This window comes from Bos javanicus, chromosome 23, assembly GCF_032452875.1.
Source record: "Bos javanicus breed banteng chromosome 23, ARS-OSU_banteng_1.0, whole genome shotgun sequence".
NCBI classification, from domain to species: Eukaryota; Metazoa; Chordata; class Mammalia; order Artiodactyla; family Bovidae; genus Bos; species Bos javanicus.
Genome location: NC_083890.1, coordinates 8,267,162 through 8,292,976, shown reverse-complemented (window position 1 = coordinate 8,292,976; position 25,815 = coordinate 8,267,162). Strand labels below are relative to the sequence as shown.

At 58.1% G+C, this 25,815-nt stretch overlaps 1 protein-coding gene across 3 annotated transcripts in view; it reads left to right on the top strand.

Moving 5' to 3' along the window:
• Window positions 1-25,815, top strand: part of GRM4 (glutamate metabotropic receptor 4) — a 114,643-nt gene that overhangs the window by 23,216 nt on the left and 65,612 nt on the right. The window lies entirely within an intron of this gene.

The window sequence follows — 25,815 nt, the reverse complement described above, 5'->3', positions numbered from 1 at the left end:
GCGGTGCCAAGAAGGGCCCCAGGATGCTCTGCTCAGCGCCGTCCCAGCGCCGGGGCAGTGATGGGGCCACAAGGCCAGGACCCAGGGAGATGTAAACCATCACAGCTGAGCTGTCTGGAGGGCCTGTGAGCCCCACCCCTGCCCGGAGCAGAGTAGGGAGGGCCCCCAACGGTCCTCCGTGCCTCCTGTCAGGGCTGCACAGTCAAGAGAGGCGACCTCCTCCTCTGTCCCCCCGGCCTGTGCCAGTAACGCTGGGCGGTAGGGGTGCCTGCGGTCAGTGCCTCCCCCCCACCTCCCGGGCTGAGTGGCGCCCCACAACCAGGGTCAGGTCCTGGAAGCTGCCGGAGTATCCAGGGTGGCTCCCCTCAGGGGGACAGGAAGATGGCAATGCTTAACCCTTAGAAGTGAATTCAAGGTGGGAGATTTGAGGTTTAGGCCTGGGTGGTGGGGCTCTGAGGGATGTGGCTTTCAGGGTTAGCTCAGTTCAGAGAAGAGACCAGTGGAAAGTGGGGTGCAGGGATGTGGGGTGCCCCCAGCTCGCACAAAGAGCCCCGTTTATTTCATTAAAGATGAATGGCATCCTTCATGTGGGTCTGACAGGAAGGAATTTCCCTCTCCCACCAGGCATCATATATTTTAATAATGTACTCTTTCAAGCATATGGGAAATTATAGAGAATAAAATAATGAACTGCCCCTGGCTTTGTCAAATATTGATATTTTACTCTAATTGTGTCAAAACTTTTCCTTTTAAGAAAGAAAACATTGCAAATGTAATCAGAGGTCCCCGCTTACGCCTCCTCCTACTCCTCTTCTTTCTCCTCAGAGATAGCCCCCAACCTTCTCCTGGATGAGTTGTTTTTAATTCCTTTAGTTCCTGTGCACTTGAAAAAAAATATATATACACGTGTGTGAGCTTAGTCACTCAGTCGTGTCCGACTTTTTGCGACCCACGGACTGTAGCCCACCAAGCTCCTCTGTCCATGGGGATTCTCCAGGCAAGAACACTGGAGTGGGTAGCCTTTCCCTTCTCCAGGGGATCTTCCCAACCCAGGGGTCAAACCCAGGTCTTCCACATTGTGGGCACATTGTGGATTCTTTACCATCTGAGCCACCAGGGCAGCCTAAGAATACTGGAGTGGGTACCCTAACCCTTCTGCAGCGGATCTTCCCACCCCAGGAATTGACCGTGGTCTCCTGCATTGCAGGCAGATTCTTTCCCAGTTGAGCTACCAGGGAAGCCCATATATATGCATGTATCTCTCCATAAATGATGCTTGGCTCTGTTTTGCATGCGGTAGGATGATGGATACAGGATCATACGTGTGTGTTCTAGGGGCGAGTACTGTCACACTGCTCGGGTTTGCCTGTTTTTAAACATGTTTGTTTATTTGGCTGTGTCGGGTCTCAGTTGTGTCACGCAGGGCCTTTTGTTGAGGCACACAGACCCTAGTTGTGGTTCACGGGCTCTAGGGCATGCAGGCTCAGTTGCCCCATGATATGTAGGATCTTAGTTATCTGACCAGGGATTGAACCTGCATCCCCTGCGTCGGAAGACAGATTCTTAACCACTGGACCACCAGGGGAGTCCCTCTGAGGTTTGCTTTGTTCTCCTTTGTCGTGTAGCTCTCCACTGTGACAGTGCCCAGCGTCCGTTCCTTGTGGTCACCTGGGCAAGTTCCCTGATGGTCTCTCTGTGTGACTGTCATTGCCAGTGTCTCCTTGTGCTCTGGGAGAGTTTCTTGTGGGTCTCGCCCAGGAGCGGAATTACAGACTCATGGGCAATATGCCTCTTTCACTCTTCCCAAGGCTACCACATTGCTCCCCACATTCTGTGCCAGGACACTGGTTTCCAAACCTGCCTCACCACTGGGATCCCCAGGGCCTGTTAACCCAGGTGTTGCCGGGGTGCCTGGGCCTGAGCCAGCCCTGTAAGGAGACTCTCAGGGTGTGGAGTCTTATTTTATCAGTCCCTGGGGGCTTCCTGGACCTGCTTTTAGAGCTGCCCCTCCTGGGTCTGCCGTGTTCTTACTGTGCGACTTTGGGCCAGTTGCTGGATCTCTCTGAGCTGGGGTACCCTCATGTATAAAACAGGGATGACGGTGATGGTGAGGAATCAGTCAGGCTGGCCCTCACCTGCTAGGGTGTAGCCTGTGGTGTCCAGGGTGGCTGCAGCCCGGCTGGGCTCTGGCTTCATCCGGAGGAGGAGTGTCCCCTCTGATGCCCCCTGTGAAGTCAAGCTTGGATTCTTTGTTTTGCTCAACAAGCATCAGGGCCCCTGCTTTGTGCAGACTGTGCCATGCTCTAGAAACACGAAGTCTGGGCAGAGAACCCTGAGCTTGGGCATTAAATGGGCAGTGATTCAATGACAGACACGAGTGCCGCTCTAATGGGGGCGGGCTAGGTGCCCTGAAGGTGGGTGAGAGGGGCCCCTTGACCCGCCTTGGGGGAGGGATCAGGGAAGACTTCCTGTAGGAGGACAACTAGCTGAGGCGCACCAGCCAGGAGACAATTAGCTAGGTTGGGGGCATGCTGGTGGGCAGGGGAGCGCATTCCAGGCAGAGGGATCTGTGTCCAGAAACTTGGTGGTGAGAGTAAGAGGTGGGTGGGGGAGCCCGGCGTGCCAGTGGGGGGTGGCAGTGCTGCCCACCTGGGCGCAGGGCTGGGGCAGACCAGGCACCTGCCTTCCCTGCAGGGGCTGCTCTTGACTGCGGGGTGGGGTGGGTGGGGTGGGGGGGCGGCCCTTGGTCACAGCTGGAAGGGGTTTATGGGAAGCTTGAAGTGTGAGGAAATGTTAAGTGCCTTCTAAGTACTTTGATTATTTTAAATTGCTTAAGTGGTTTCTAAGATGGTCCTAAGTACCCTGGTGACACAGACACAAAATCAGTTAGGAGAGCACACCACACTCACAGGGGGAGAGAGCCCCTCCCCTGCCTCCCCTCCCCCCTCCCCCCTCCCCCCTCCCCCGGGCCTGGACCCAGACCCCCTCCTCTCTCCTTCCAGCACCCGACCATGGGTCCCACACCCCTAGTGCTGGGCTCCCCTGACTTTGGGTCCTGGCCTCCTTCCCAGGCATCTCAGGTAGGGTGAGAGGGGTGGGGGGAGAGGGGGTGCGGTCCTGAGAGGGTCTCCTGTAATGATGCTTCTCTCTCCTGAATGAGCCTCCGTCTGGCTGCAGGGCACCTGGAGCACTCTTGGGGTGGCCTCCTGGTCAGCGAGGGCATCACTGTGTGAGTGCGTCCAGTCTCCTCTGGGGGCCCAAGCTGGACCCCAGCCCCCCTTGGGGGCCCATACCCTCCCTGTGTGCCTTCCAGAGAGCTTTCAGCCTGGGCGTGGCTGTCGTGTCAGCCTGTTCCGGGCACCATTCACCATCATGTGGGGTGTGTGTGCACGCGTGTTCCCCACCTCCATTTTCACGCACTCACAGCCCCCACTGGGTGAGCTCATGGCGTGTGGCTCCCAGGACTGCCTGCCTGCTTCCCGTCTCCTCAGGCCTGACCCTTGCTAGTTTCTGATCTTGTACTTATATAAAACAGCCTCGACGGGGGACTTCATGATCGGCCGCTTCACACATCTCTGTAGGGGGATTCCTACTAACGAGTGCTGGGCCAGAGGGCAAGTGTGTGTGTAACTTCTTGCACTCTTGTCAGCGAGGGGTGAGGGCTGGACTCGATGGTGCCCGGCGGCCAGGACCGTGGCCCCAGAGGTGGCCCTGTGCCCGGTTCTGACTTGGCATCCACGCAGCCTCGGGTAGCAGGTTGTGGGAGGCAGGGCCAAGCTGGACCCTGGCCCCCAGCTCAGGACCTGCCCAGAGGAGCCAGTGGGCTTGTGTGGCTGGGGTGGCGTGAGGTTTCTGAGCCTCCTCCTTGGCCATGTCTGTGCACGTCCAGTGGACCCTCTTTACCAGGAGACGTGGCGGGGAAGGCTGGGGTGCTGGGTGAGGGGAAGCAGGAGGTGGGAGGGCCCTACTTAATTGGAGTGGTTATCCTGGGACTGACAGGTGCGCAGGTACTCTCTGGGGGGGCGGGTGGAAAGGTGGATGTGGCAGGTGGAGCGTAGGAGGCAGAACCAGGTGTCCATGGGATACTGTGGGCGCCGGACACAGGGGTAGGGAGAGGTGCCCAGCTGGACTGCAGGACTGAGGCTGGGGACTGTGGCTTCACTTGATTCCTGCTCAGGATGAAAACCCCCAAAGCCCAGGAAATTCAGCTCTGGGATTGCAATCTAGTGTGGTGGCTGAGGGAGGGGGTGGGCAGGGGGCCAGGCTGGCAGGGAGGGGAGATGACCTCACTGGCACCATTTGCTGTGGACACGAGGGCTGCGTGGGGAAGGAGGCAGGAGCCCTGGCCTCCCAGAGTGGCATTGCTTTGGCAGCCTGTCTTGTCCACCTTGACTCCAGCGCCTGCCACTGCCTGTCTACTTCTCCTGGGTCCCTCCCCAATTCCCCCACCATATACAATCTGCTAGCCTCTGCTTCAGATGTTCCCTCAGCCCCTGAAGAATGCGCTGTCCATCTTTTCTTTACATTAAAAAAAAATCAGGTATAACTTATACACAGGAAAGTACAAACTTCAAGACACTACTTGATGAGCTTCTATAAATGTATTAATGCATACCTGTACGGCATCAAGATACAGAAAGATTCAGAACATTTTCAATTCTCTAGAACATTCCTCGGAGCCCCTCCCAGTCCATATCCCTCTCTCCCCAAGGCTAATTGATAGCCTGATTTCTAACAGCATAGGTTAATTTTGCTTGGTTTTGAGCTTCACGGAACCAGAATCATACAGTCGGGCTTTTGCTTGTGGCTTCTTTCACTCACGTTATCTGTGCGATTCCCCCACGTAGTTGGACATGTTGGTGATTTTCTCTTCTTCATTACTCTGTAGTATTCCACTGTGTTGGGACTATTGCAAACAATAGCTTGTTGTACAATAGTTCAGCATTCATTTACCCATCCTGCTGGATGTCTGGGCTGAAGCCAGTGTTTGGCTATTAGGAATAAAACTCTCCTGAATATTTGTGTATATGTCTTTTAGTGGACGTAAGTGTTTACTTATATTATATTTATAAATGTTGGTATATATGATTGCTGACTCTTTGGCTGCATGAATGATTAGATTTAGGAGGAACTGCCAAACATTTCCCCAAAGAAATGATACCTTCTGGCTACATTTTATTTTGCTTTGGAAATTCCACTTTTGCTTCGAAAGCCTGTCTCAAATGCCAGCTCTCCTGACATCCTGATGGATAACAGCACTGGTCACTTGGGTGTCAGCTCTGAAGATGCAGCTGTGTCCCTCTTCTTCTCTGTTCTATCTGTAGGGCCTGGAGCCTCATGGGTGCTTCGTAAAATGAATAGATGAATTTACATGCCTGGCCCCGGGTCTGGAGTTTCACATAGGTTATCTGATGTGAGTCACTGGCTGGGAAGTCGGTAGTCATGGCCCTGTTCTCCAGGTGAGGAAACTGAGGCTTGTCCGGAAAGCAGGGGAAGCCCGCAGCACTGTCTACCCCCCAAAGCCTCTGCTCATTCCACAGCTCTTGGCGGCATGTGTTTGGAATTTCTTGCTCTTTTTCAGCTCGCCCACTTTGATTTCACTCGGCCTCATATTCTAGTCCGGGGGTTGTTGAATTAAATCTCGTGGGTGACCCAGTTAGCTTGTGACCCAGCCAGCTCCTGAAGGATCTGTCAGCTTTTCCTCCATCCTGAGTCTGTGCCCTAGAATCAGGGCTTTCCAGGTTGGGATGGGGTGGGAAGGCCGAAGAAGCCCACCTGTATGAAATTAAAGCCCTTTTCTGGCATGGCCAAAATCCCTTTCCATCGGGTGTGACAATCCCAGAGACCACAGGCTGGCCACCGTCACTTGCATTTTCCAAGTGAGAAAACTGGAGCCCAGGCAGGTGATGTGACCTGTCTAGAGTTGTCACGGAGCCTGGGACGAGGGCCTTGGCCTTGAACTCTGGCCTTCCGGGCATGTGCTGTAGTGTTGTAGGGGTGGTCTGAGAGCTGATGGAGAATGGAAGTTAGGCTGAGAATCCAGCAAGGGTTGTCTCTGGGCTGCTTTGGGGAGCTGGAAAGGCTCTTTCAGGTCATTGATTTACTAAGTGCTCTTTTAGAGCCCAGAAAGCTCTGCTGGGTGTTTCAGGGGCAGATCCCCAGAGGAGCCTGGAGGCCACTGTCCGTGGTCCTGAAATTGGACTTGGCGGTTGGGGAGCAGAGGAGGGCGGTAGAGCTGGCCTTGAGGGCGCTGTGGTGTCCCAGGAGGTGTTATCCTGCCAATTTTGGTGGGAGCTGGGCATGTGGCTGGGCAGACGGTGCGGGTGCCTTGATATTTTAATTGAAGCCTGGAGACACAGTTGCTCTCTCTGCTGCGCTAACAATGTACAGAATAAATAATTCAGTGGTGGCTGTGTTGTGCCTGCTGTTCCCACCCACGGGGGTGGCCACACATGTGCCCAACATGCAAGCTGCCGGGTGAGCCAGGAGCTGCTATTATGGGCTGGTGGCTGGGCCAGAGGTGGCACGTTGCCATTCTAACAGAACTCTGGTCACCTCTCAACCTCTGAGAATCGGTATCCTCCCAGGCAGCTCCTGAGGAGAGGTGAGTGGAACGTGGGGCCAGCTGCTCCCATGTGCTGCAGTTAAGTGGCACTTAAAGGTCCGTTTGTCCTCAGAGCAGCCTGAAATGGCAGCAACCTGGAGGAAAAGCCCCTCTTAATGGGCATTCTCCCTGGGCTGTGTTTGAACGGGTTCCATTGGATTCAGCAAATATTTATGGAACTCTAAGTTTATGCAAGATACCGGAGCAGGTGGTGGGGATGGGAGAGAGTGCCAGTGAATAAATCTGGGTCCTTCCTGGATGGGGTGGTAGGACATGCATCTGATTTGTCACAACTCAAGTTGGAGGTGTGGGAGGGCTGTGGTGGAAGTGCAGGTGAGGGTGTGAGGGGGCTCAGAGGAGGGAGAGGTCAGTTCTGACAAGGCATGCATAGGTGGCTGCCTGGAGGAGGTGTCCTGCAGGCAGAGAGGGAGCCATGACGGTGCTCCAGTGGAAGGGACAAGTATGGTTGGAACTTCAGGTGTGTCTGGTATGGATGCAGCAGGGCTTGTGACCTGGGAGAGGGTCACTGGAGAGAGAGTTGGGAAGGATTAGGAGCCAAGGCCAAGAGTGTGGATTTGATCCAGGAGAATGGTGCCTTGGTCCGGTTTGGGGTTAATTGGGGTTAATATTCCTTTGGGTGTGGAATGGAGGGTTGGTTGCAAGTTAAGACCTGAGGCAGAGAGAGTGGTTAGGAGACCAATGGAACATTTCAGATTGGAGGTTATGGTGGCCTTAAATGTAGTGTTATTCGTTCACTCATTCATTCCTTCATTTGCCAATCGGTGGGTCATATGTTAGACTAGGTTAGGAATAGAGCAGGGAACAAAATCACATGCAATCCTTGCCCACATGGAGCTGGCCTTCTAGCAGGGGAGAAAGACAGTAAACACGCCATAACTCACGTGGCGACAGGTGCCGTGGAGGAAAACGGCAGAGGGCCAGAGGTTTCGAGAGTGACGGAGGAGGCGAAGGGCTAGTCTACGGTGGTCAGGGAAGGGGCTTTTGAATATAGACTGAGGCAAGTGAGGAAGGGAGCCAGGTGCCTGGCTGGTGTGGGGGTGAAGGGCACGGCCGGGGTCAGGGCCCCAAAGCTGGAGCAGCCCTGGTCCATCTGAGGAATGTGGAGACTGCTCGGAGAGGAGAGTGCTGCTGAGCTGGGTCCGCAGGAGCTCTAGGTCCCGGGACACAGAGTGACTGTCCACTCCAGGGGCACGAGCGGCCTTTGGAGAGTCTTAAGCAGAAAGTGACGGGATCAGATTTATGGTTTCACAGGCTGCTGTGTGTGGACTGAATGTGTCGCCATGTCCGAGGCAGGCACGGAGGAGTTTGTGTGCAATGGCCCTCCCTCCCTTTCTCCCCTTCTGCCAGGGACAACCAGCCCCCTGCCCCCTCCCCAGAAGGCCCCTGAGGGGGCTTCCCGGAGGCCTGGCAATTCTGCAGAGCCTTGTTCTTCCTGCCCCCTGACCCACACCCTTGGTCCCCAAACTTGAGCTGCCAAAGCTGGGACCCCCAGCCTGCCTCGATGGGCCTGGTCCAGGGCCCTCTCTGAGCCCCAGGCACCACGTGTTGAGTATCATGGCAAATGTCTCCCTCTCGGAGCTGGTGTGAGGTTTAAGTGGGAGAATGTCTGTGGAAGCTGTAGAGGGGAGGCCGTGATTATTATAGATATCAGAGCTGGAGGGCAGAGCAAACGAGAATGGTCCAGGGGGGGCCCAAGAGTAGTTATTTAGGAATCTGTGACTCCAGCCCTGGCTGGAACATACGTGGGTTCAAAGCCTGCAGGGAGGAGGTGTTTAGGGAAGCGGATGCTGGACAGACTGCTGAGGAGATGGAGGGTGCGGGGCGCACCCTGGCCCTGAGGGTGAGGCAGTGACCCCTGATGCCTGGGCCCTAAGCTGGGGACTTAGTCCCATCCCTGCAGGAGGTACTGTCTCAGTTTCCCCTGTACCCTGAGTGCCCTCCAGCCCCTCCCCACCAAGAGGTGGGAGCCAGGAGGGTGTTTCCTCTTACAGCCTGCTGTGGGCATCAGGAGGGGCGGAGTGGTCCCTGCAGTCAGGCCTGAGCTGACTGGTGACTGGGGGCTCCCCAGTTTCTCTGTGGGGTGGAAGATGGGGAGCGTGAGCAATGCCCCCGCCCCCCAAATGAAGACACTCCAATGCACACAGCAGGCTCCATCCCTCCCTGGGACGGTGGTTGGGTTAACTGTTGCTTGTATTTCTGGCCCCTGGAGGAGGGCATGGCAACCCACTCCAGGATCTTTGCCTGGAGAATCCCCACGGACAGAGGAGCCTGGCAGGCTACAGTCCATGGGGTTGCAAAGAGTTGGACATGACTGAGCGACTAAGTACCCAGCATGTGTTTTTGGTAGAGAGCTGGCAGTGAGGCCCAGACTGGGGGTGCGTTCATCGCGGGGCTGCTTCTGGGGAAAGCCATCCGATTGCTGTGGGGAGCTGCGGGCCTGCTGAGGTCCTCCACGCGCCGCTGATAGAGCTGTGAGCAGGGAGACACTGCCTCCCTGGGGCAGGGGCACGGGGAACTAAAAGAAAGGGCCCGTTTAATTTAATTCTGTGTTTTATTGCTCGTTGGATAAATAACCTTCATTAAGATGGAAGGTGGGGGATGGACCGGGAAGTTTGATTAATTTCGAGCTGGTTTCTCATTTGTTAATTTTCTCCCAGTTCAGCAGGATTATTAAAACAAATTATAGACACTGCTCTCTCCTCCCTGGGCTGGAGGGGAGCTTGGTTCACAGGGGGACCCCGCTCCCCTTTTCTACTACAGTTACTTAGATACAATTTGGGGTGAGGGACAAGGCCTTCTCCATCTCAAGGTCTCTGGACAAGGCCCTCGTTTCCTGTTGGGGGTCTTCATGTCCCTCAGTCTCATGGAAGAGCTGGATACGGAGGGAATGGCAGGGGGTGCTGGTTAGCCAGGGCACCCCACCTCCAGCAGGGCCTCTTGGGGTGAGGGGCAGACTTGCCAAGTCCAGCCGCCACCTCCACCCACGCTATTCAGGGTAGCAGGGCAGGTGGGCGAGCATGGTGGTTAGACACACAGCCTCTGGGCGCCCCCTGTGGTGCCCAGTCCCTTGGCCCCCGTCCACCCTCACTGACCCTGTTTAGGCCCATTAGCCCTCGCCCACCTTGAGCTCTGGCCCTGCAGACTGGATCTCCCGTTGGATGGATCGGCCCCAGAGAAACTGCCCCTTGCTGGGTGGTAACGGGCGACCGTGGTCAGCTCTTTCCTGCTCACTGTGGACAGCTGAGAATTCCAGCTGCTTGATGGGCAGCTGGGCAGGTGGTGATGTATCAGGGGATGTTATGAACATTCTTTTGTGCTCCCCAAAATGTACAGTAAATGCTGTCCCTGCTGCCCCTGACAGTACTGATTATATTGGAGTGTGTGTGTGTGTGTGTGTGGGCACACACATTCACGTTTATTTATCACCATGAGCCACTGTCAGCATGTGTGTGTTTGTGTGTCTGGGGTGTGTGTGTGTGTGACCCAGGGTGTGCCCGTGTGAGCTTGTGTTCCTGAACATGGGGCCGGGTGTGTCAGGGACCCTCAGGTAGACCGAGTGTGTGTGCCTGGCTCAGAGCATGCGGCGTGTCTCTAGGTGTATCTGTGGGTGACTCAGATGTATTGATACTTCTGTGCGTGTGTGTGTGTGCATGGCTGTGTACCTGGGTGTCTGTGGAGTGGCCTGGGGTGAGCGCCTCTGTGCGTGTGTGCGTGTGTGCGTGCGCCTCTCCGGGACGCCCTTGGCACATGCACGTGAGCGGGCGCTCCGGTCTGGGTGGACTGATGGAGCCTCCCCGGCCTGGCAGGCCTGCAGGCGTGCTCGTGTCTGTGTGTGGTCCCTCTTTCCCGGCCCTGCTCCCATCGGCTGATACTCTGCAGCATGAGGCTGAATTATCTGGAGTGTCCACCTTGCCCCCGCCACCCTGGGGGTGACTGTGGGGAGACCTGTCTCCGCCTACCTTCTTGTGGCCTGGGGACCACAGGAGTCCCCTGGAGAGAGGCTGCTCCCAGTTGGCTCCTGACCCTCCACTCCCTGAGTGCGCCCTGGAGGATCACCCAGCAGTCTCATGTCCAGGTCTGAGCTGGAGGAAGGCGCGGGTGCAGGAGAGCGGCCAGGCAGGGCAGATGGCCCTCCAGCCGGGGCCAGGGCAGGGGGCCAGCCTGACCTCTGACTCCTGAGCTGAGGAGCGGGCGAGATGCCTCTGTCCCTGTGACTCACAGGCGGTAGGGCTGCCAGTCCTGTGAGGCGCAGCTCACTTCAGATGCCTCCTCCAAGAGAGAGGAGTTATATTAAGATGGTGAGAAGGGCCGAGGGTCAGGGGACAGGAGTGGGTGGGGCTGATTCAGGTGAGCTGTTCCGTGACAGCTTGGCTGAGAAGGTGATGTTTGATCAGAGACGTGAATGAGTGAAGGGGTGCGCCCTGTGTGTGAGGGGGGCGGGAGCCAGCAGGATAGAGGGCAGAGCAGGTGCAAAGGCCCGGAGGCCAGACCACGGTGAGGCTCAGGGACTGTTCGGGGAGGTCAGTGTGGCCAGAGGGAAGCGAGTCGGGGCAGGGGGTCGGTAAGAGCTGAGGTCTGCGAGGCCGCAGGCGTAGGGAAGGTGCGTGGGGGACTCTCTGAATTCGGTGCCTGTGGCCGCTGGCCCCTGGGAAAGGCCTGGATGCACTGAGGCAAGATCCCTTGCCGGGCTCTGCTCCCAGCGGGACCTGCTGGGCCTGGCTTCCTGGGCAGTACTCTGGGGACTTCCCTGGTGGCCCAGTGGCTAACACCCCATGCTCCCAATGCAGGGGCCAGGGTTCGATCCTTGGTCGGGGAACTAGATCCTGTGTGTGTTAGCTGCTCAATCTTGTCCGACTCTTAGTGGCACCATGAACTGTAGCCCCACAGTAGCCCCTCTGTCCATGGAATTCTCCAGGTAAGAATTTTTGAGGGGGTTGCCATTTCCTGCTCCAGGGGATCTTCCCAACCCAGGGATCGAACCCAGGTCTCCTGCACTGCAGGCGGACTGTTTACCATCTGAGCCACCAGGCAAGCCCCAGATTCTAGATGCCAGAACTAGAGTTCACGTGCCGCAGTGAGGATCAAAGATCCCGCGCGCCCCAACTGAGGCCCAGCGCAGCCAAATAAATAGGTGAGTAAATCAATTTTAGTAAAAAGGAGGCAGACCTTTGCCGCCCCTCTGGCTTTTACAGAGATTCTGGGGCAGGGGCCCAGGTTGTGGACACGGTGGGAAGGACCCAGATTCACTCCGGGCTTCCCTCTGAGAGAAGTGTCAGCTCAGATCACCAGTTGCTGGAAACTGGACACATGGGCTGGGACAGGGGGAGCCTGTGGGCATGTCCTGCCTGTCTCCTCATGGTCTGGACAGGCCCCAGACGTGCTGGTGGCTCTCGCCGTGGGCTTGGAGGGAGGCTGGGCAGCAGGGTGGAAGGATTCCCGCCTCTGGCATCGGTAGACCTGGGTTTCCCTCAGTAGCTGAGGAATTGAGGCCAACGACCTCTCTCCCATCTGCAGGTCATTGCCTCTAAAATGCAGATAGTAATGTCCACCTGGAAGGGGTGTTGTCCGGAGTAAAGGAGCGAGCTTGAAAGGCACGGTCGCAGGTCAGAACCCAGAGCAGACCTGGGCTGAGCATGGTGGGCGGTTCTCCTGAGAGGCGCCCTCGGGATGGAGGAGAGGTTGGGAGGGAAGTGCTGGGGCCGGTGCCTCCGTGAGCTGGTCCCTTGCTGGTGGCCTGGGACCCGCCCCCTGGGGCTGCTGGGGCACAGCCGAGAGCAGGTCCTCAGTGCTGGGCAGGGCCCTGCGGTCCCCACCCTCTCCCAGTACCGGGCACTCTGGGAGCAGGAGGAATGTGATGGCTGGGTGGAATCAGACGTTTGCAGGTTTCTGCAGTAGACGGAGGGTCTGGGGAGAGAGCCTCCCGCCAAATCACACCTGTTGTCCTTGGGCCCGTCCAGGGTGAGGCCGCATTTCTGGACTGAGCATCACAAAGGCAGCGCAGTGGAGCTGAGGGTGTCGGAGGTGAATCAGTCTCTCCTCGTCTCCCCGGGGAGGTGGCAGAGCGCGGTGGCAGGGGGAGCTGGCGGCGACGGTTCAGATGCAGGTCTTCGGGCAAGGGATTCAACTCCTCTGGGCCTCAGTTTCCTCACCTGTACAGCAGGCTGAATGCTAGCACCCCGGGGGCAGGTGTCTGGTGAGGAACATGAGAGCTGAGACCAGAGCCGGGCGCACAGGAGGCACCCACTCAACGTTAGGTATTATTGTGATTGTTGTTTCACGGTTATTAGGTGAGGAACCTGGGGCCCAGGATGGAAGACGGGCTGGTTTGAGAATACATGGTGACTTAGTGACAGGCAGAACTCAGCCTCTTCCATCGGGCCAGCTTCCAGCACAGCAGAGGGTGCTGGCAATAGGGCTGAGAGTGGGGTGGCCTCCCCGCTGCCCTGGGCTGAGTCCCTGGCCCCTCCTCACCCTGCTGGGCCACTGGGGCAGCTGCAGAACCCCCAGAGCATGGGTACCTTGAGGAAACAGGCTTAGCCCAGAGGATAAGCAGGCAGCTGGCCCTGGACAACTTGGTTGCCTGGGTCCCAGCTTCGGACTCTTCCTCTGGTCTTGGCTGCACTCAGAGTTTAGGGGAGGGCTCACTGAGAGTTTGTCACAGGAGGGTAACGCTTGGAGCTGGAGGGCTTTTTGGGGAAGTTTGATGCATCTGTCTGTCTCCATGCACCCTCACCTCTCACCTGGACGAGGAAGCGTCCCTCTGCACTTGGTGGCGCCTGTCTGAGCCTTGGATCTGCTTTGGTGCAGCTGTGTCTCATTCTGTGCTCTCCCATCCTCTCTGTGTTTGCCTTTCCTCGAACCAGCCACAGGCTCCAGGCCACAGGACCTTTGCACCTGCCTCATCTTCCATCTGGGCTGTTTTTCCTTCTTCATCTGGGTATTGCCTACCTGTTCTTCGGGTGTCAACTCACGCCTCCTCCTCAGGGGGGGTGCCCTAAGCAGATTCAGGGCCTTATTCCAGGTTCTCACGGGCCGCAGACCTCTTCCCAGCACATCTCAGAGGCTGGATGTGTTGCTATGTGCATCCAGTTAGAGACCATCTCTCCCGCAGGACTCTGTTCCATGAGGACAGGGGCTGGTCTGCGTTTGCTCACTGTGGTCTCCCCGGTGTCCACCGTGGCACGGGGCAGAGTGAGTGCTCAGTAAGTATACTCTGAATGAATGCATGAAGGGACGAGAGGCCCGTATCACCTCCGTCCTTACCGGTCGGGGCCCAGGAGAGGTGGGGGTGGAGCTGGAGATGGGACTTCCCTAGAGGGGCCCCTGGGGTGGCATGGCCTCCTTCCTGAGGGTGCTGGTGAGAGATGAGTCAGCGCCAGGCACGCCCAGAGCCTGAGGACAGTGGCGGTGGGGGGCAGCAGAAATGGGGGAGGTCCTTGGAGGTAGGTGGCGCCCTGCAGGCTGGGTTCTCAGCAGCTGGCTCTGCCCCAGGGCCAGTGGGAGGCAGTGCTGGGTCTGGGCTGGGGACAGACAGCAGGGAGCAGGGAGAGGTGATGCTCTGTGAGTGGCCGCCGCTAGCCTGCCTGTGGTCTTGGCTGAATGGCCGCACTTGGCCAGCCCCTTCCCCACTCTGCCCATTACTCAGGCCCCCTTGCTCCATTGGGACCTCCTCCCTGCCAGCCTGGCAGTGGGCGGGCTGTGACATAAATTACTTGGAGCGATGACGCTGTGACTTTTATTGGCTCATGTGTTCAATAATGTTCACATGTCCCATTATATCATATTATATTAATACAGAGCCCTATATTCCACGCAGCGCAGCACATTAACCTGACTTGGTAGGACACTGGGCAGACTCTGTGGTTGATCGCTCCCCCTTGGCCACGCCCCCATCACTGCCCCCCAGATGAGTCCTTCCAGATGCTCCAGAGGCACCCTGTTCAGAGGTTGTCCCGGCCCTGCCCCCGACTCCCGCAGCTTGGAGAGGTGGCTCAGTGGGTGCTGTGGACCCGGCTTCTGGGTGTCACCCCCACATTATGGAGGCCCCGGCCTCTGCCCTTACCTTGCAAGCCCAGGGGGTCATTAAACCTCCATGGAACAGATGTGGAAGCTGAGACTCAGAGATGGGAGGTGTTGGGATCTAGAGATGTGATGAGGAAAGGCCCAGAGCAAGGACTCTTGGCTCCCTGTGCTGGCTGCTTCCCAGGGGGGTGGGCGATGTGGGCAGAGGGCAGGAGGCTGGCAACGGAAGCGGAGTGTGCGCCGGGGCGGGAGGACCCACGGGCCAGAGTCAGACAGACTCGAGTTCAGGTCGCGCTTTACCACTTGCTGTGTGATTTTCTTTCATTTTCGGCTGCTCTGGGTCTTCATTGCAGAAAGCGATTTCCTTGTTGCGGTACACAGGCTTTCTCTCATTGCAGAGCACGGGCTTAGTCGCCCCCTGGCATGTGCGATCTTAGTTCCCTGACCAGGGATTGGACCCTGTGTCCTCTGCATCGGAAGGCAGATTCTTAGCCACTGGCCTCCAGGAAAGTCCTCTTGCTGTGTGATTTTGTTTCTGTATTTTCTTGGGCTCCAGTGGTCTCATCTGAAAAACGGAGGTAACAATAGCCTTTGCTTCATGGGGTTGTGGTGTGCACATTAAATGAGAAAGTCCCCGTGGGGTGCTTGGCGTGGAATGGGTGCTCCTGAAATGGTAGTTCCTGGGTCCTTTAGGATTCCAGTCACACCTGTGCAGCCTCTGCCCGCTGCCACCCCGCCCGGCTTGCAGGACGCCCGGTCCTGGCCCAACTGTTCCAGGTGTCAGGTCCCTGCTGAGCCTCACTCTCAGCTGGGCCCCCCGGGGTACAGCAGCAGCTTGGGCTGGTCCTGAGCCCCCGGCCCTTGGACATGTGGGCATGGCCTGGTGCCCAGTGCTGCCCAGCACCCTGGCCCACAGGCAGCCTTGTGGCACAGAGAGAGCCCTGCTTGGCCATCCAGCGGGCCGGGGTGGGATGTGACCCTGGGCGCAGGCCTCAGCTCTGAGCCGCGGCCTCTCGTGTCAATCAGGGCGAAGGTTTCCTCTCTCCGGGCGTGGGGAGAGCCAACAGGAGTGTCTGTGTCAGTGCATCGTCTGACTCAGATGCGTAACAACAGCTCCTGGCAGCTTGGATATTTGTGTCTCTTTCCAGGCTTTCATACCTGTTCACTCATGTGAGCCCCACAATGAGGTTGACAGAGGCCAAGTTCTCACCACTGTGCCCACTTGACAGATGAGGAGACTGAGGCTCACAGGGGCGGTGACTGGCCTGTGGTCACGCAGTGAGGTAGTGGGTAGAGGGTGAGGTGGCCTGCTTCTCGCCTCTGGAAACCTGGGCCTTGGACCCTTCTAGGCGAAGGGGGTGTAGCTGCTGTGACCCCACAGGGCTCCCCCCTCAGGCCCCACCCCTCCTCCCCGGCCTCTGGGCTCCTCCATGCCTCCACCTCCCCCCACGTATGGCTTTTGACAAGGTTACGGAGTCAGCATGTAAGACCTGCAGAAATGAGTGTAATTTATTGATCTACATTTCGCTTATGAAATAGGACAAGTGCTGGTTTGAGGATCTTGTTTGCTCTCGCCCTTGTGCCGCCGGCTCCCCCGCCCGCCCCCCGGGCGCTCTTATCTGCGGTAATTCCTCGGAGCCTGCATCAGAACCCGCTTCTTTGTCAGCCCTGCAAGGCTCTCCACTCCACGCCCTCTATTATTCTCCAGTCCCCATGCCTTATCGGGGGGCCCCCCTTTCCTGGGCTCCTAAGAAAACATATAATGTTTAAAAGGGTGAGACAAGGGACTGAATAAAGCGCTTTCTGGGGAAATATTTGTTCAAAGGCCTGTTGCCTGCATCTGTCTGGTTCTTTCCTGGAAAACATAATTCAGAGCAGGCCTGGAAATTAATCCAAGTGTCCGCTTGCTTTCCTGATACGAGGCTGGGTGGGTCCCGAGGAGGGAGACATGCGGGTGGGGGATGGCCCCCCGCATGATTGCCTTCTCGGATATCAGCGTGAAATTAGGGGGACAGGGCACAGCAGGCCCCAGGAGAGGCCGGAGCTGAGCCCTGGGGTGGGAGGAGGGAGCCCTCAGCATCTGTGAGCCGGGAACTGCTGTGGAGTGGCCCCTTTCTGCAGAGCAGCGCCCTTCAGTTGCCCAGATGAGGCACCAGACCACGTGAGAGTCAGAACGTGGCTGCATCTCTGTGACCTTGGCAAGGCCCTGAGGCTCTGAGCCTCGGTTTCCTCACTCATCTAGGGTGCTCAGGGGTCTGCTGGGCCTGTCCTCAGCTTGGGGTGGAGGGAGTGAAGTATTCCCTGCATTCATTGGGCCCGATGCTGTGCCAGGCGTCCCAGGACACAGTAGGGAATAAAGAGAGGCCCCTGGATTCATGGAGCTGACTTTTTAGGGGGAGATGGATAATAACTGAAATAAGGGGTTTCCCTGGTGGTGCAGTGGCTAAGACTCCGTGCTCCCAATGCAGGGGACCTAGGTTCAATCCCTGGTCAGGGAACTAGCTTCCACATGCCACAGTGAAGATTGAAGATCCCCCATGCTGCAGCTAAGACCCACATGGCCAAATACATAAATAAAACACTTAAAAATAAATGAAGTAAGCAGTAAACATAGAGCATGTTAGAGAGTGCTCATCGTCTTGAGGGAATCCAAGCCGGGCTTCCCTGGTGGCTCAGATGGTAAAGAATCCGCCCGCAATGCAGGAGACCTGGGTTCACATCCCTGGCTTGGGAAGATCCCCTGGAGAAGGAAATGACAGCCCACTCCAGTTTTCTTGCCTGGAGAAGTCCTTGGACAGCGGAGCCTGGCAGGGTACCTGTAGTCTATGGAGTCACAAAGAGTCGAATGTGACTTTCACTTTCTCAAGCAGGCGAGGTAGAGATAGGGTACAGGGGAGGGAAAAGCCAGATTGGTGTTAAACGGGGGGTCTGAGAAGGTGATGTCTGCGTAGGCTTGAAGGGAAGGATGTGAACGAGTGGGCCACATGCCTATCTGGGGGGATTGCGGTCAGGTGGTGGGGACGGCCAGTGCAAAGGCTCTGAGGCAGAGTGTGCCTGGCCTGTTCAAGGGAAGAGCAAGGGGGCTGGTGTGGCTGCGGCTGTGTGAGCTGAGGCCGAGGCGGGAGGCCAGGACGGGGCTGGAGATGAAGTCGGAGATAATGTGTTGAAAATGCTTTGTTCAAATGCCAAGTGTTGCTGATCATTTTGACAGTGGGCTCTAGGCTTAGCTGTAAAGGGCATTTTATTAGCACCCGGCAGGGGCTCCCCGAAGAAGGCTGCTGTGTGAATTTCGCAGGAAGAGGGGAGGGCTGTGATGTCTTCTGTCTTCCAGCACCTTAAACATTTCAGTCCTTCTGGCTGCAAGATGATACGAGCTCTTTCCAAGCTATTTCCCTATTATGGCGCCTGCAGGAAAAAGAGATCCGTTGTGACTGTGGTGCCGTGCTGCAGGGCTGGGAGGGGTAGGGGCCTGGTGAGGGGCCCTGACCTGGCCAGTGGGGTCCTGGTGACAGTGGAGGGACCTATACATGCTGACTTGTCTGGGGTCTCAGGAAGGGGGGAGTCAGGGGCCATGAACCCACTCTTTGGTAGCCACGGGTGGGGTTGGTGATCCTAATTAAAAGCTTGGATCCAAAAGGCTTGATGAGGGAATTTCTAATTAAATAAATTTCATCTCATCTGGGAAACAGAGGTTTGCATATGATAAGCATGAAATTAATAATTACGTTTAGAAATTAGCTGTTGCACCAAGCCAAGCCATTTACACAACCCTCAGGGGCTGGCCCCGACCCCGGCCCGATCCTTTGTAATGGAGACGGATGGTCTGCCGGTCAGGAGCAGAGGCAGTGGCTGAGCAGAGGGGAAGCGGGGCTGGCCCTTCCCTCTGTGGCCGCCGGCCGTGCGGGAGTCCGCCTGGAGGCTGCCAGTGTCTCTGTCAGATCCTGTGTGTGAGCACACGTGTGTGTAGGCTCGCTTGTGAGGCGGGGAGGCTGAGCTTTCACCAGAGCCCATTTTACTCTCTGGAGTAAAATCCCTCTGGCTTTAAATCACGGCTGTGTGTCCTGGGCAAGCTCCTGGACCTTTCCGTACCCAGGTGTAGGGGAAATGAGCACCTCCTTCATATGGTTGTCGTAGGGTTAAAGGTGTTAGTCCAATAAGACCACTGGGCACAGTTCTTGGCACACAGTAAACACTCAATCAATGCTCATCCTCAGGAAGATGATGATTACGTGTGTGCGTGTGTGTGTGTGAATTTAATTCAGCTCAGCCCAAGCCAGCCTGTGACGGGTGTGAGCCTGACATATCCAGGCTTTTGAGGTGGAGAAAAATAGAGCTCCCCCCTTGCTCTCGGGGAGCTAGAGCTCGCGCCCCCGTGTCCATCAGCATCAGGAGGAGGCGCTGCAAGAGCACACGGCTCCCGCTTCTCTGTGGCTGTAAACTCGTAAACTGAATGTACTTGCCGTATTGTGTGTCCACGTGGCTTGGCTGGGTGCTCGTCCCACCTCCTCAGGGACCAGGCTGGCCCGGAACCAGTCACGGCAGCAGGGTGATGAGACGCCCTGACCCTGAGTTGATGCACTTCCTGCTCGCAGCTCAGGGGCCAGAACACGTCAGGTGGGGCATGAGGGGCGCGTCGTCAGATTTGCCAGTATCTGATGGGGAATGAGGGAGGGACGTGTCTCTAAGGACCAGCACCCACGTTGGCCACATGTGGGCTCACTGAGCATTGTCTCTCCCACTGGAATGTCAGCTCCGTGAAGGCAGGGGTTGGGCTCTGTGGGTTCGCCCCAGTGTTGAATATTCTGCAAAGTGCTTAGTAGGTGCTCAGGGAAGCACTGAGTCAGTTCCATTGCTCAGTCATGTCTGACTCTTTGCGACCCCATGGACTGCAGCATGCCAGGCCTCCCTGTGCATCACCAGCTCCCTGAGTTTACTCAAACTCATGTCCATTGAGTCAGTGATGCCATCCAGCCATCTCATCCTCTGTCGTCCCCTTCTCCTCCTGCCTTCAATCTCTCCCAGCATCAGCGTCTTTTCCACAGCCTTGTCTAACTCAATGAAACTATGAGCCATGCCAAGTAGGGCCACCCAAGATGGGCAGGTCATGGTGGAGAGTTCTGACAAATCGCAGTCCACTGGAGAAGGGAATGGCAAACCACCTCAGTATTTTTGCCTTGAGAACCCCATGAACAGTATGAAAAAGCACTGAGTAAGTGAATTCACAGTGGCATCAGCAGAGTTTCTGGGGCCGGGCTGGGCCCTCTGTGGGAGGGGAGGCTGGCGGCCACGGAGCCAGGTGAGGGGCCACACGGCATTGTGGGCAGATCTCACCGTCTGCCTGTTTTTTGGCTGTGCTCGTGTGGCCTAGTTCTCTGACCGGGGATTGAACCCTCATCCCCTGCACTGCAAGCCTGGAATCTTAACCACTGGACTGCCAGGGAAGCCCCAGATTTTACTGTCTTTTAGCATAGCACTTGCTGCCTTGGAGACTAACGCCTACTTCTCAGTCCAGGAGGGGACAGGCTGCCAGCCTGAGGGGCCTGTGTGACCCCGGCACAGGTCTGTGTCCAGGCCTGGGGTGGGGGCAGAGAGGGGGGCAGAAGGCCGATTCCGGGAGCCCCGGGGTGGTGAGCAGGTTGATGGATCGCCTTGGGGCACAGGGCAGCGGGCCCCCAGTGACCGGACACTCGGGGGTCTGGAGCCAGTGGCCGGGCTGTGTCCGCAGGGGAGTGAGGTCTGGTTAATGAGGGCGCCCTGAAGTGAGTGCCCAGGCTGGCCTGGCCTGGATTCCCTCAGGGTCTGTGGGGCAGTGGCTGGTGGCCCCCAGCTGGTCCAGTGGGTGGGTTGGGGGGTGGCGGAAGGTGGTCGTTTTCGGGGAAGGCCCGGGACAAGGCCCAGCGCGGGGGGCGGACCGTCCTTCCATCGGGGCCCACCCCAGCCCTTCTGCAGACCACCCAGACGCCAGCCCAGCCTCCCCCGAGAGGTTCCCCCACTTTCCAGGCTCTGGAAGCCTGCTTTCTCTGCTCTTGAACGCTGGGGCCCCTCTCAGAGACGGGTGGTCAGGACTGAAGGCAGGCGCTCCTCTGTGTACCCTGTGCACCCCTCTGCTGTACCCCAATTCCTCCCCCTAACCGCCCTCCCCAGGCACCTTGAGTGCCCCCTGCCTCCTCTCTCTGTGTGCCCCGTTTCTCCTCCCCAATCTGTTTGCACCCTTGGCCCACCCTGCCAGCCTCCACGCTCTCCTTGGGGTTCACAATCCCACTTTCCCCCCAGTGAATCCCCGTGGCCTCCGACCCAGCCGGGAGCTTCAGCCTGGCGGCATCTCACTCTGGGGAGCTCCTTTCTGGCTCCTCTGGCGGCTGGTGCTCTGAAGGTGGGTTATTTAAATCCATGTTCTCTGCACCTGGCCGAGAGGAGATGATGGCTGATCCGCAAGGGTGTGGGGGGCGCCCGCTGTGTGCCCAGCTCTCAGTGAGACGCTATCTGCCCCCCCAGGCTCCGGGGAGGTGGGGAGGCCAACAAGGGCATCTCTGCTCCTCCCGGTGCCAGCTCTGCAGCAAAGGCCTCGGGGAGGGTGCGCAGCTCAGCTGGTGAGGGAGGTCGGGGTGGAAGCCGGGCCCTGAGCCTTTGGAAGCTGGCCTTCCCTCTCGCCAGCTCTCTGAACCACACTTTCCTGCCTGAGCAGCTTTCATGTACCCAGAAGCCTGGCTGCCTTTTTGTCTGTGAAGGAAACAGCTGATGCTGAGAGCCGGGCAGTGGAGGCACCATGCAGCCAAGATCAGAAGGGCAGGGATCAGGTGGCCACCCCGGGCTCTGACCAGCCTCACGCAGGGTCTCCCACATCCCAAGTGAGAGGCGCTGCGGCCAGGCAGGTGGGGGTCCTGAGGTCGACCTGGGTCCTGGCCTGGACTGTGCTGGCGGCCAGAGGGGACTGCAGCCCCCAGCAGTGGCTGCCCAGCCTGGCTTGTGGGTGGAATGGAAAGAGGAGAGTCAGCTGGGAGGGTGGATAGGGCCCCAGGCCAGGAGCTGGGTATGGGGACTTCCTCGGTGGTCCGGTGGCTAAGACCTCAGAGAAGTCTTAGCGTTTGATGTGAGAGGCCCCGGTTCAGTCCTTGGGGAACTCAATGCCACACGCAGCATGGAGATCCCACACACCGTGACGAAGGCCCAGTGCAGCCAAATTAAAAAAAAAGAGCAGCTGGGTCTGCATCTTGTTTCTGTTCCTCCTGATGGCTCTGCTGCTCGTTGGGCGCTGTTTCCTCTTTGAGCCTCAGTTTCCTCACCTGGAAAATGGGCACAATGGTCCTAGTCTTGCTCCCGTCTAATAATTTCTAGCATTTGCCAAGGGCCCTGTGTGCCAGGCACCGTTTTCAGCCCTGTGTGTGTCCTCTGTGGTGCCATCCTCTCTGTTGTTATTTGGGCCACTTTTTAGGGGTAGGGAGGCTGCTTGCTTGTCTAAGGTGGCACAGCTGGGTGGCGGAGCCCTGGGCAGGTTGGCTCCAGAGAGAGAGGTCTGAGGCCAGGGTTAGGGAGGCAGAGGGAGGGGGAGGGGCGCTGACGCACATACACTCAGGGGAAGGGGGCTGGGGCTCCTGGCAGCTGGTCCTAGGTTCCCTGGTGACAGCTGTGGACATTCCACTGCGTGACTTGGGCTTCCCCAGGCCAGGGTGAGGCACTGACTGCTCTGAACAAAACGCTGGCCTTGACAGGGCCCCAGCCTTCAGAGGCCATGGGGTCTGGGTCCCTGGTGGACTCTGAGATGCTGGGCAGCCTGTTCACCCCTTCGTCCTCCTCGGGATGGGAGGGGGCTATGGCGGGGACCTACCACTTTCAGGGGGTCCTCAGGCTGTGCTGGTGTGGGAGCCAGTGGCTGTGTCTGAGCCTTTGGCACCTGGGTACCACTCACATCCCGGCCGGAGTTGCCATGCCCAGGTGGGTGTGTGGGGCTGCTGGCTGGGCCTGGGGCGAGTTCAGAAGAGACTCGGGTTCCAGCACACAGACACGCATGCCTGTGCCTGTTCCCTCACACATGCACGCAAGTGCACGCATGTCCCCTCTGCCTGAAAAGGCCCCCTTCACTTACGTGGTCCCTCCTTCACCACCTTGGGGTCCCGACTCAGTGTTGCCCTGCCAGAGGGGCATCCCCGGCCCTTCTCCCTCACACCCCCCGCGCCCTGCTTTCCTCTTCCTCCTGGCCCCCTAGCCCCGTCTACCTGCTCTGCCTCGTCTGCCCCCGTCCACACTGGGAGCCCCACGGGGCAGTGTTCACCACCCGCGCCTGCTTTCCGGGCTGGGCCCAGAAGGCTGTTGGTGTTCAGTGATTCGGTAGGAGGACTAAACTGATGCGTGTGCGGCATGCTCAGGGCATACGCTCCAGCACAGGCTCACACACGCACATGTCACACACACACACACACACACACACACACACACGTGTGCGCGCGCATGCTTGACATCCGTCTTTATTGTTTTCCAAGCCCGGAAGCAGCTCCTGTCTCCCCACGTGGCAGGGCCTCCTCGTCACTCCCAGAAGCCAGAGGGGGTGGGCGAGGGGGCCCTTATTCAAGTGCTGCCCCTGCAGCCCTTCAGCCCTTCTGCTCTTCCATACGGGTGAGACTTGGCTGGGTGCCAGCTGCAGACACACTGTGTGCCACTCCTGGTCGTCCCACCTGCCTCCTCCCCTTGCAGGGCGACCCCCAGATGCAGTGAGTGTTGGGTTTGGAGGTGCGATGAGCCCAGTTCCCTTGGCATCTCCCCAGTGACCTTGCCCAGCACAACGGGGGGAGCCTCAGAATACTTGCTGAATTGTTGGTCAGGCATCCTAACACTCAGGAGACTGTGCTCCGCGCCCCAGAGTAGCCCGAGTGCTCACAGGGCTCGGCGCTGTGTGAGGTCTGAGCGGGCTACCTGGAGGATGAGGGCTCCTGGGGGGCTGCCCGGAGGAGGTGACACAAGTGGGCCTTGATGCACTAGGAAGATTTGGATGTGGGGAGATGAGGTCATGGGCTTTGTGGGCAGAGGAAGACAGGCAGAGAGGAGGGAGAAACAGGTGGACAAATGGCCCCAGGGTAGGATGGCCGTAGTTGTCAGCTGCTGCTGAAACCTGGCTTCTGGCTGACTCTTGCCCCAGGAGGATGAGACATGAGGTTGTGCCGTCCCCAGTGCCTAGGACAGTGCTCAACACACAGTAGGTGCACAGGGTGTTAGGTGAGAGGAGGAGGGGGCCAGGGAGAGGGAAGCCTGGTGGTGGGGTGGGCGTGGCTGCCTTGAAGGAGAGGAATGTGCTCAGCGGGCACAGGGCAGGGCTCCCCAGGTGGTGCTAGAGGTAATGGAACCGCCTATCGGTGCAGGAGACTCGAGGAGGCATGATCCCTGCGCTAGGAAGATCCCCCAGAGAAGGACGTGGAAATCCACTCCAGCATGCCTGCCTGGGGAATCCCATGGACAGAGGAGCCTGGTGGGCTACAGTCCATGGGGTTGCAGAGTTGGATGCAACCGAAGCGACTTTGCACGCACCAGCTGCAGGGCGATGAGAGCTGAGGGGACGCCAGAAGCCCACTGGGCCAAGTTGTCACAGGCCCCTGCCCATGGGGGGCTCTTTGCCTTTGCCACCCAACTCCAGGCTGGGGTGGGGGTGAGAGGGAGAGGGCTTGGAGGGCCAGCCGGTCCCAGGAGGTCTCCCCACTAAGCACAGCAGTAACTCTGTGACAGAGAGAGAGAGTGCGAGCGAGAGAGAGCGCTAGGGGTCAGGGGGAGGCCCCTGGGACAGTCTAGGGGTGAGAAACAGTCAGAGAGGGCGCTGTCCCGAGGAAGGGCAAGGGGACAGACTACTGCCCTCATCAGCGCCGACCCTCGAGTGCTGACTGCCCGCCAGGCGCTGCCTGGGTTTCTCCCGTGAATTCCCACATGTGCCCCTCACAACCTCAGAAGAAAGGGATTGGAATTATTTCCATTTTGCAGCTGAGGAAACTGAGGTCCAGAGAGGTGACGTTACCTGCACCCAGGTTTCCCACATCTGGGATTTGAACCTGAGCACTTTAGCTCCCAAATTGCTGCTTGAACCCATCCTCCTGGGACCCTCAGGAGGGTCTGCAGCCGAGGGAGGGAGCCTGCGGGGGCGGCAGGAGGAGCTGGCAGAGGGGACCACGTGTAAGAGGATGCTTATCCCCCGCACCCTGGTGGGGATGCTGTCTCTACCCCATCTTCTCAGTGCAGGCTCACTGAGGAGGCTCACGGGCAGATCAGGGGCCCTTCCTGGGCTCCTGAAATCAGGGGCCCTGAGCCCTCCTGCAGGCTGGCACACACACCCTGCAGGGACCCCCACCCTTGGTCCTCTGCCCTTTATGGGAGGCCATGTGTGTGCAGGGACAGGGCCGGGGCTCCCTGGGGGAGGCTCCGAGTCCTGGCACCTGGACAGCCGCCTGCCTGCCCGCTGGCCTGGCCCAGGCCGAGTGCCCAGCCGGGGGGAGAGGGGAGGGGGTTGGAAGCGGGGCTGAGCCTCCTGCGAGCCGCTCTGGCCCTCCTCTGGGCAGGCGCTGTTGACTCCAGCCCCAGCCCCGTGTTGGGAGAAAACATCAAAAGCAGGAGACAAGCTGCTTCTAATTAGGAGGCAAGTGCGTTTCTGGGTGTGTGATCAGGGCCGGCAGAGGTGAGCTGGCGAACAAACAAAGCTCCGTCCTCTCTCGGGGACCTGCTGTGCTGGCCCTGCGTCTCTGCTGTCAGCTCCAGATTCAGGGCGCGTCTCTCCAGAGCGATGACCCTGGGGGTGACGTTTATTTTGTTCTGTTTTATTGTCCAAAAATGTTAAATGTGGCCATTTCAGACGCCCACAAAAGTACAGCGAGCAGGGCAGTGTGCCTCCATCACACCCGCGTCACCGGATAGCCGTCAGCTCTCGGCCAGCGTCATTTCTTCTTCCACGCGTCCTGCCTCAGTTCTTTTGAAGGAAATCCCAGGCTTCATCATATCACGTCATCCCTAAGTATTTTAGTAACATGCCCCTGAAACAGTGGGTCTCAACTGGGACAGTTCTGCCCCCAGGGGACATTTGGCAACGTCGCGAGACGTTTCTGGTTGTTACTGGGGGAGGACGAGCTACTGGCATCAGTGGGTAGGGGACAGGGGTGCTGCTCGACACCCTGTGGTGCATGGGGCAGCTCCCCAACAAA